The following is a 9737-nucleotide window of genomic DNA, read 5'->3' on the forward strand; positions in this document are numbered from 1 at the left end:
CAGTGGCCAGGGATGATGGGAATTGTAGTCCCAAAACAGCTGGAGGGCCCAGTTTGGCCACCACTGCATTAAACGACTGTATTCCACCAAAACTTATGACACAATACATTTATTAAGCTTTAAGGTGCCACAAAAGTATACATTTACACAGTGCTTTTTTCTGGGGGGGGGGCGCAGGGGGACGCATACCCCTAAACATTTTGTGAATCTTTGTACTTTTGTCCATTTACTGTATTTATTTTTCCCGATTTGAACTATAAAATGGTGATTTTCTGGAGTCAAAACGAGAGCACCCCTAAACATTTTTTAAAAGAAAAAAAGGCACTGTATTTACAGCACCTTTGAAAAACATTTTTCCCCCCTCATAGAATCCAGGGAGCTGTAGTTTTCCTCTCACACACTTAAAATTCCCAGCAACCCTGAACAAACTACAGTGCCCATAATTCTTTGAGGGGAGGTGTTTTGAACGTGCTTCAAAATTACAGTGTGTGTGTACCCAGCCCTAGAGTTTGCCTTCTAAGATAATTGTGAGTTTGATTTTTTTTTAAAAAAGTTCTCCAACTCAGATTACTTCTAAAATGAAAGAGTCTGGACTTGCCAAATTTACCACTTCAAAGCTATGAGAAATCAGGAATGATGTGAGGAATCAGCTATGAGAGATCAAGAAAGGGTAAAACCGAAACAAAACTGGCATGGGACATTTGCATTTGACAAACAGCCCAGTCAAGTGAGGTCCAGACCAAAGGAAAGTTGGGTAATTGCTTTAAAATCCATTTTTTTCCAGAATGGTTGATGAAACAAAAGTACAGCATGCAGAATTCTACCAGTTTGCTTTTATGGGTGCAGGCTTGATTTATAGATGATTTAATAGATCAAAAATGAATCAAGGAAGGGCTTTTCCATCAGAGTATAAAAACAATACCATTCATCTCCTTGCTGATGATCATAAGTAGCTTTCAAAAGGGCCCTGCTATCATCATTCATTGCCTCATAGGATACTTTTTTATATTTAATTCATGAAATTCATTCATTGCAGGTAAAGGAACCTTTTGATATATGAGGTACCTGTATTTTAAAATTGACAACATTGCTTTAAAAAAATTCAGAACTATATTTTATCCATTCAAGGGTTTATGTGGCTTCAATTTCTCATAAACAGACCAATAACGCAAGACCGTTTAAAACAGTCCTGTTTACCCAGGCATTTGATGACTGAAATATAGTTCCTGGCAATCCTAAATCATTGGCTGGGAGGATGTGATTGTTTCTAACTGTTTTTAGATGTTTTGCCATGGTAATGTTATTGATGGGACACAGGTGGCGCTGTGGGTTAAACCACAGAGCCTAGGACTTGCCGATCAGAAGGTCGGCGGTTCGAATCCCCGCGACAGGGTGAGCTCCCATTGCTCGGTCCCTGCTCCTGCCAACCTAGCAGTTCGAAAGCACGTCAAAGTGCAAGTAGATAAATAGGTACCGCTCCGGCGGGAAGGTAAACAGCGTTTCCATGCACTGCTCTGGTTCACCAGAAGCGGCTTAGTCATGCTGGCCACATGACCCGGAAGCTGTACGCCGGCTCCCTCGGCCAATAAAGTGAGATGAGCGCCGCAACCCCAGAGTCGGTCACGACTGGACCTAATGGTCAGGGGTCCCTTTACCTTTATAATGTTATTGATGCGTTTGCTTCACTGTGTTCCTTTTGGAAGAAAAGTGGGACATGAAATGAAAATAATAATAATAATAATAATAATAATAATAATAATAATATCAAATTATTTCAGGAGATGAACTAACCATGAGATGAACTAACCATGTGCTTTCATTTGCTTGACTTTGTTTACTTCTTTCCACATCTGCAAGGGTTGGGAGTAGCAGAGGGACTTTTTCTGGACGGCTGGAAGCTGGAAGCCACATCCATCTTCGAAGAGGGTTGACAAAGCTGTGTCAAGCAGAAGCAGCTTGCCATCTTGGGGTTGAAACCCATGCTTTTTTCCCCGTTTAAAAATGTTTAGGGGTGCTCTCATTTTGACTCAAGAAAACCACCATTTTATCATTTGAATCGGGGGAAATAAATACTGTAAATGGACAAGAGTACAAAGCACATGCATTGCCTCATATTACACAGCGGACAGCTCACAGAAACTTCCACATTGGCATGAGGTTGTGTGCACTAACATCTTCCCAACCCCTCTGCTTGCTGTTGGTGTCCGCCATCATCTGAAGCCACCATTGGAGGTGGGAACAACAAAACTGACCAATCACTGTGCTAGGTTCCAACTCCTACTTCACACATTAAAGGCCCGCTTCCGACTGAGACTCAGGAAACACTGTGACAGAAAATGAGGCCGCCATCGGGGGTAGCAATGGAACTGACGATTCACTGTGCTAGAGAAGAAACTGATTTTTTAAAAAATTAGTTTCTTCTCCAGTTAGATTTACAAAATGTTTAGGGGTATGCGTACCCCCTGCGTCTACCCAGGAGAAAAAAGCACTCGGTGAAACCACTATGCTGGTTTTCCTCAGCAGGTGGGTCAACTCCCATCATCCCTGATCATTGGCTGGGAGTTGAAGTCCAAAAATACTTGGGGACGCAATGTTGGAGAAAACCGCTCTAGATGAACTCCAAGCTTCTCTTGAACTCTACGATTTTGTTGTTCGATTTGGTTTAGTCTGTGACATTCACAGCATTTTTTAAATTTATTTTTTTTTACATACATGAGGAGGTGGTTATTTGTTATTCAAGTTATATCATTTACAGGGCAATCCTATGAATGTTTACCACTGTGTTCAGTCAGGGCTTACTTCCTCATAAATGTGCTTAGTTAGGGTTGCGGCCCTAATTAATTTCTAAAATTGCTCTGTTCCTATTTTGTGCCTTAGCTATCAACAGCATACATGACGAGAGCAAAGTCACTATGGTCATTTTCAAAAATTATATCAACAGACCTCTGATGGCTTGATATTGCTTGTTCCACATATATCCAAAGACTCTGTTTACCTCAGAAATCTATTATTGGGTTTGTTGGTTACATTTCTGGGTTTCTCAGGAGAGGAGATCCATTCCACCACAGGGCAAAGGCAGTTGTTTAAAAAAGATGGTATTCTCCTGGGTCCTGATCTCTCACATGCATTTTGTATGTTGCAAATGGTTAACTAAATCCGTTTTGATTTTGCTATGTGAGTCTATGCCAGGGACAGGATTATGCACTGAACATCCCATGCAATATGGTGAATTTGGTTCTCTGTCCCAAATCAGGTGCCTCGGTGCTTCCAGACCAGCTGTTTGCAAAAGCACCCCAAGATGCTGTGATATTGCTGGTGATAATGACCTCATTTTTGATGTATCATAAAGATTTAGATTCAGAACAGGAATTAATAGAGATTTAATTTGACAGCATCCTGAAATTGCCCATTAAAAGTGCTGTTATGCTCAGCCTATTCCTGTCTAATTGTTCTTTGCAACTAAAAATCAGAGCTCATACATCTTCATTAATTATTTTTTTCTAAACGCTTACCTCACTATTCCATCAACTTATTTTTGTCATAGATCAATAGGTACTCACTTCCTGAACATTTAATTGTCATCTGTAGCATGTGTGAGAGTATTCACATATCCTGAATGTATTAATATCCTGTGGATCTTCTTCACAACAGCAGTTGCTTGTTCTGTTCATTGAGCATTTTAGTCAGGTCCTCCATTTTGAATACTGAGTCTATTTCATCTGGCTTCCATCCCCTCACATTCCTGCACTGCACTGGCTTTGGCGGCTGAGTCGCTTACCCAAGACTTATTGTAAAACCAGTTGTAAAACCCTCCCAGTTTGCATGATATATCACTTTTAGTGCCATTACAGTGGTACCTCGGGTTAAGAACATAATTCGTTCTGGAGGTCCGTTCTTGACCTGAAACTGTTCTTAACCTGAGGTACCACATTAGCTAATGGGGCCTCCTGCTGCTGCTGCGCTGCCGTCGTGCCATTTCTGTTCTCATCCTGAAGCAAAGTTCTTAACCCGAAGTACTATTTCTGGGTTAGCGGATTCTGTAACCTGAAGTGTATGTAACCCGAGGTACCACTGTATAAGCAGAAGTTTGGAAATAAGTTTGCCATTTTGTTGTTCAACTGCATATCGCCTTTCTCCCTCTTTTCACCACATCCTTTGTAGATCAATGTCTGTGGCTAGCACTTCAATATTTTTAAATTCTCAAAATCTGACATCAGAAAGGGCAGTCTTCAGAAACCAGCAGAAGAACCTTAAAGTGTTCATTCTTGAGCTAACGAACTTCAAGCGTCTGAATGACAACTTATCAAGAACTTCAATTCTATCACTTGTGGCCCAAATCAAGACAATGGCTTCATCTCCTTACATGTGTTAATTAGTTGATCTACACTAAGACATAATTTTTACATTTTGCAATTCATCTCTTTCTGACATCACTGCTATACAATTGCCCCACGGCCACGAATATAAATAATACACCCTGCATCCAATGAAGTGAATGCTGGACTGCCTTTCTTATTCTTTTAATGATTATCATTTTTGTTGGTTTTGAATTATTTGGATATAATTCATTCCTTGATGCTCTGTTTGTATTTATTTGCATAGCAGCATAAGTCACTATCTGAGGTTATTCTACAGGTCAGCAGAGCAGATTCACTGAGTAGTTTAACATCTTACATGGTCTTCAGCTTGCTTTCTTTCAGTTGAGGAGGGTTGCGATTTCAAGGAGCACACCGGGAAAGAAAATGTAAAAATTAGACACTGCTAAAAAAAAGAAAACCCTTAATTTTAATTATTTGCTTTAATTTTAAATATTATTATGACATATAATTGTGAATTAATTCCAAACATTATATGCATCAATAACATTCTCATATATGATATGCAAGTGTTTTTTTAAAACAACAACAACAAATGAATCAAGCGTTACCATTTGACAAAGTTACCATACAAGAAAGAATCTTTGTGTTTTCCAGGTGGCTCCACGTCTGAAATGGATTATAAAACAGGTACCTTATCTACAACCCTCCAAAAGCAGACTTTCACATCCCAACTTGCTTGGCTTAGCATGAGTGTGCAGCCTCCTGGCTACTTTGCTCGTCTTCTGGCCCTGCTACTGTGGGCTAAGCCATGGTTTGGCTCACTGTGTCATCCGCACTTGGACTTGCGGCTTGTCTCTTCTAGATAACTCACAAGTCATACAACAAACCTTGACTAGAGCTTGCGATTCTTCTGGAACAAGTCAAAACACAAGCCTGGATTTGGACAACAGTCCAAGCCAAACCGTGGTTTAGCTCACAGCAGAGCAGCAGTAGCAGGACTAGGGGCAGAACAATGTGGTTAGAATCTCCTCTCTGGGAGCTCACACACTCATGCTAAGCCATGGTTTATGTGAACTGAGTCACCGTCTGTTATAAGAACACTCCTTTCTAAACGGTTACTGAAAATTTCTTCTGCCCCTAGATCAAAATAATGGCTAGAAAACTTATTTCCTTCTGGATGTAATGATCAGCTAGGTGAGATGCGTTCTCCTGTTGCTATTCATTTTTAACAGAGAATGAAAATTTATTAGACTATTTTTAGAAGAGTGCATTTACATTTTAATTGAGAACTTGCAATAGAATTTCACTGCTTTACAAAATGAGAAGTGGTACCAGATATCTAATGGTGAAATTCATTGAGACTTACCCTTGCATTCCAGTGACAATAATCGTACCCTAATTGAGTTGCCACTGCTAGTCACAATAACATTTTTCTCACTATGGCAAACAGTATAGTGTTTCATAAAGGAAATGCTGTTGATTACATACAGTGGGTAGATATTTCTTTCCCCTCCTTGGGAGGAAAAATCCTGTTTAAAACAGAGTATATCAATCCCTCCCTGACTGGAATGCCCCATCTGCCAGTCTGTGTCTGGTTGGTTCATGAAATATATTTATACATTTATGCTATATCATATATGAATAGAGTGGGGGACCGATTGCTGTCCAGATGTTGCTGGACTACAGCTCCCATCATTCCTGACCACTGTTCACTGTTGAAGCAGGGAATTGGAGAGACCCCAAATCTGGTGTCTGCATTAACAGAGTGCTCTTACCTGGAAGGAGGGAAATGCTTGAAAGGCATGAAAATAGGCACTTCTCTCCCCCTTCCCATTAGTCCTCATCTAGTTTCCTTCCCCCCCCCCACTTTAGACCTTCTCCTGTGAAGAGGGAGAGGTGGGTAGCTCAGAAGAACCACAGAAGAAGTCCCCTCACTTTAGACCTTTACCTATGAAAAGGAGGGAGGCAGCAGAAGAGCCCAGGCAGGCTGCAAAGGACATCCCATGTCTGTGGCCAAGCAAACTGCAGTATGATGATGCACTTACACTTTTATTATATAGTAAGAAAGTGCAGTTCCCATTCAACCGCCCCACTAAGAAAATGAGCAGGAAAAATTGGTCATGACATACTTAAGCACCCTCCAAATTAAGGGTCAAAAGTCTAGGTGAGTAAAAATGTTTCCCCTGGTTCCCAGAAACAGAAAATGCATGCATTGTTGGGGAGAGAGTTCAACTTGAAGAAGAACTCAGCAAAAATTGCTGACCTTATTCTTCATAGAAAAATAAGGTACCTGGAGATGTATCCTTTTCGAGAAGGGATATGATTTTGTTGTTGTTTAGTTGTTTAGTCGTGTCCGACTCTTTGTGACCCCATAGACCAGAGCACGCCAGGCACTCCTGTCTTCCACTGCCTCCTGCAGTTTGGTCAAACTCATGCTGGTAGCTTCGAGAACACTGTCCAACCATCTCGTCCTCTGTCGTCCCCTTCTCCTTGTGCTATCCATCTTTCCCAACATCAGGGTCTTTTCCAGGGAGTCTTCTCTTCTCGTGAGGTGGCCAAAGTATTGGAGCCTCAGCTTCACGATCTGTCCTTCCAGTGAGCACTCAGGGTTGATTTCCTTAAGAATGGATAGGGTTGATCTTCTTGCAGTCCATGGGACTCTCAAGAGTCTCCTCCAACGCCATAATTCAAAAGCATCAATTCTTCGGCGATCGGCCTTCTTTATGGTCCAGCTCTCACTTCCATACATCACTACTGGGAAAACCATAGCTTTAACTATACGGACCTTTGTTGGCAAGGTGATGTCTCTGCTTATAGAGGCATTTAAAAATAAAACGTGCATGGCGTAGAGAAAGTAGACAGGGATACGTTCTTCTCGCTCTCGTAATATTAGAACTCGGGGACATCCAATGTTGTGGAATGTTGAAAAATTCAGGATAGACCTAAATAAGTACTTTCCCGCACAGCACATAGCTGAAGCATGGAACTCACACTCACAAGAGGTGGTTGACAGCCACCACCATGGGTGGGTTAAAAGGAGGATTAGACAAATTCATGGATGAGAAGGCTATCAGAGGCTGCAAGGTTCTACCGGCACGCTCAGATGCGGTATGCCTCTGAATGCCAGTTGCTGTGAATTACAGATGGGCAGCGCAAAGTCACGCTCAGGTTTTGCTTCCTATAGTTACCTGGTGGTTCTTGCTAAGACCAGATGGGCATTTGGCTTGATCCAGCAAGGTGCTTCTTAGGCTTTTGTGAGAGCCCTGGAGAGGAAAGACTCCTGTTCCTGGCTAGCAGCAGCACAGCTTGGTTTTCCAATTTTTTCCTGGGACAAAACACTGGCTGCTTTGCATGTGGAATATGGCAGGCACTGCCCATCACCTTAGTGTAGAAAAGAGCCCTGAAAACATCCTCTCCTCCCCTCCCCTCCCTACCTACATGCCCACTCCAGTTTTGTAATTCACTGGTGACTTTCGGTAGAGTGCTCCGTTGTCAGCTCTGTTGCTAAAGAGAAGTACGGACCTGAATGAAATGAAGTGAAGCTTTATAGCCGACAAAGATAACAGATGGCTCTTGAAATGGAGACAGACTGGAATGTGGCTTGTCTGTCTGGTTGGGAACTTCGGGATGGCCTTATTAGCTGCGCTGGTTCAAGCTGCTTCTTGCAGCTCACCTCCCAGAATGGCTGTTTTGGAATCTCTGGTTTCGATTTGGCTACCGTTATGCAGCCCAGTAGCATTTCTCCACGATGACAAAAACATTTGCAAACTGTTGCAAAGGGGCTATATCTAGCTCTGGAAATGACTGCTTTTGGAAGAATCATCCCGTTTGACAACAGATATACGGAGGACGTGACACGCTTTTGTGGGCCGTAACACTTCTTGCTGGCTTTGTCTCTTGCAGACATCATTTACAAGCTGTTATGTACAACCTTAATTGCACCCAGACCCCAGGAGGCAATCCTCTCTCACATTCATTCTGTGCATTAGCTTGCAGAGCAGCACAAGTCAGTAGCAAATAGATATTAAATGAGGCTTGCACATGAATTGATCTTTGCAAATAGGCATCCCATTACAAAAGCAAATAATCAGAAGTCAAACAAAACTGAACCAGCCCCTTGTGGGAGCCCAGCGAGAGAGAAACTGCTGAGTGCTTGCCTGCCTTTTGTACACTGTACAAAAGTTTTGCAAAGACAAGTTCTGCGTTTAAATTGTTTCCCCTCCGGATGGGATCGCTCCCAACTGCTTTCTACAATTCAAACCCACAATGTGAATTAGTTATCTCATGGTTTGGCAGAACAGCCTTTTGTCTCATTGCTTATTGTCTCTGAATTTCTCCAGCATTGTTAACTTTCCATATTAATTATTGTCATTCTGCCAAAAATCTATTTATTGTTTCAATGTTCTTCTTAACTGCTCTGCCTGCCTAGACTTTCCTGTTGCCATTGGCTGCTTCCAGTGATGTCACAGTAGCCAACATGGCGCCCTCCAGCTGTTTTGGACTACCATTCCCATCAGACTCAGCCAACACAGTCTGTGGTCAGGAACGATGGGGTTATAGTCCTAAATATTTAGAGAGAGCCATGTTGGCCACCCCGTAGTAGGTTTTTGCAAAGATGACCTTTCTAGTAATAACTGTTTGGTATTTTTCCAATGATTATTCTGTCTTTTTATGGTATTTTGCACTTGTAATGTTTGTTCTACAGTGCCCTGATCTTTTTTTTTATGAGAGGCAGTGTATAAACAGGTTTATAAATTAAATAATTGACTTAACTGCTCAGGCATCACAGCTGGTCTGAGCAGACTTGTTTTGACATCCAAGTGAGTGCTAAGAAGGACTGTGATGTCAGAGGCCCCTGTGACATCACAGATCATCCAATAGCTCTCAGACCAGGAAAGTTGTATTCAAAGGTTCGCAAACAACTTTTGCTAAATTAAATTGTCAGTGTTTGGTGGGCTTCTGACGGCCAGCCTATTGTTACAAATCAGTTCAGCGGTTTTGGATTCTTTCAACACAGACAAATAAGACAGGCAACATTGCTGCTGACTGTATGTGATTAATAAGAGCTCCTTCCACAAGGTTGATTGTGTCAACTTAAACTGCATCATAAATAGATACTCCTGGGAAACATCCATTTGAACAATCCATAACAACTTTGCCTGTCATTCTGGTTGACTCCATCAAAAACATACAAATTAGCCAGAATTTCCTGCACTGCAGAAGCATATTGAGTGCAGATGGAGTTTTCCATTAAACTTGATGGCTTTTTTTATTTTTAAAAAAGGAAAATACACTGTTATGTTCATACTTCTGAGGAAGGGAGCTTATGTTTGAAGCAGCTTGTTGATATTGATGTGATAGACAAGCCAGTCTTCATGTGTCATATTAATCACATAATTATAACGACGGAGGTCTGTT

This window comes from Podarcis filfolensis (genome assembly GCF_964270895.1).
Source record: "Podarcis filfolensis genome assembly, chromosome: 7".
Taxonomy (NCBI): domain Eukaryota; kingdom Metazoa; phylum Chordata; class Lepidosauria; order Squamata; family Lacertidae; genus Podarcis; species Podarcis filfolensis.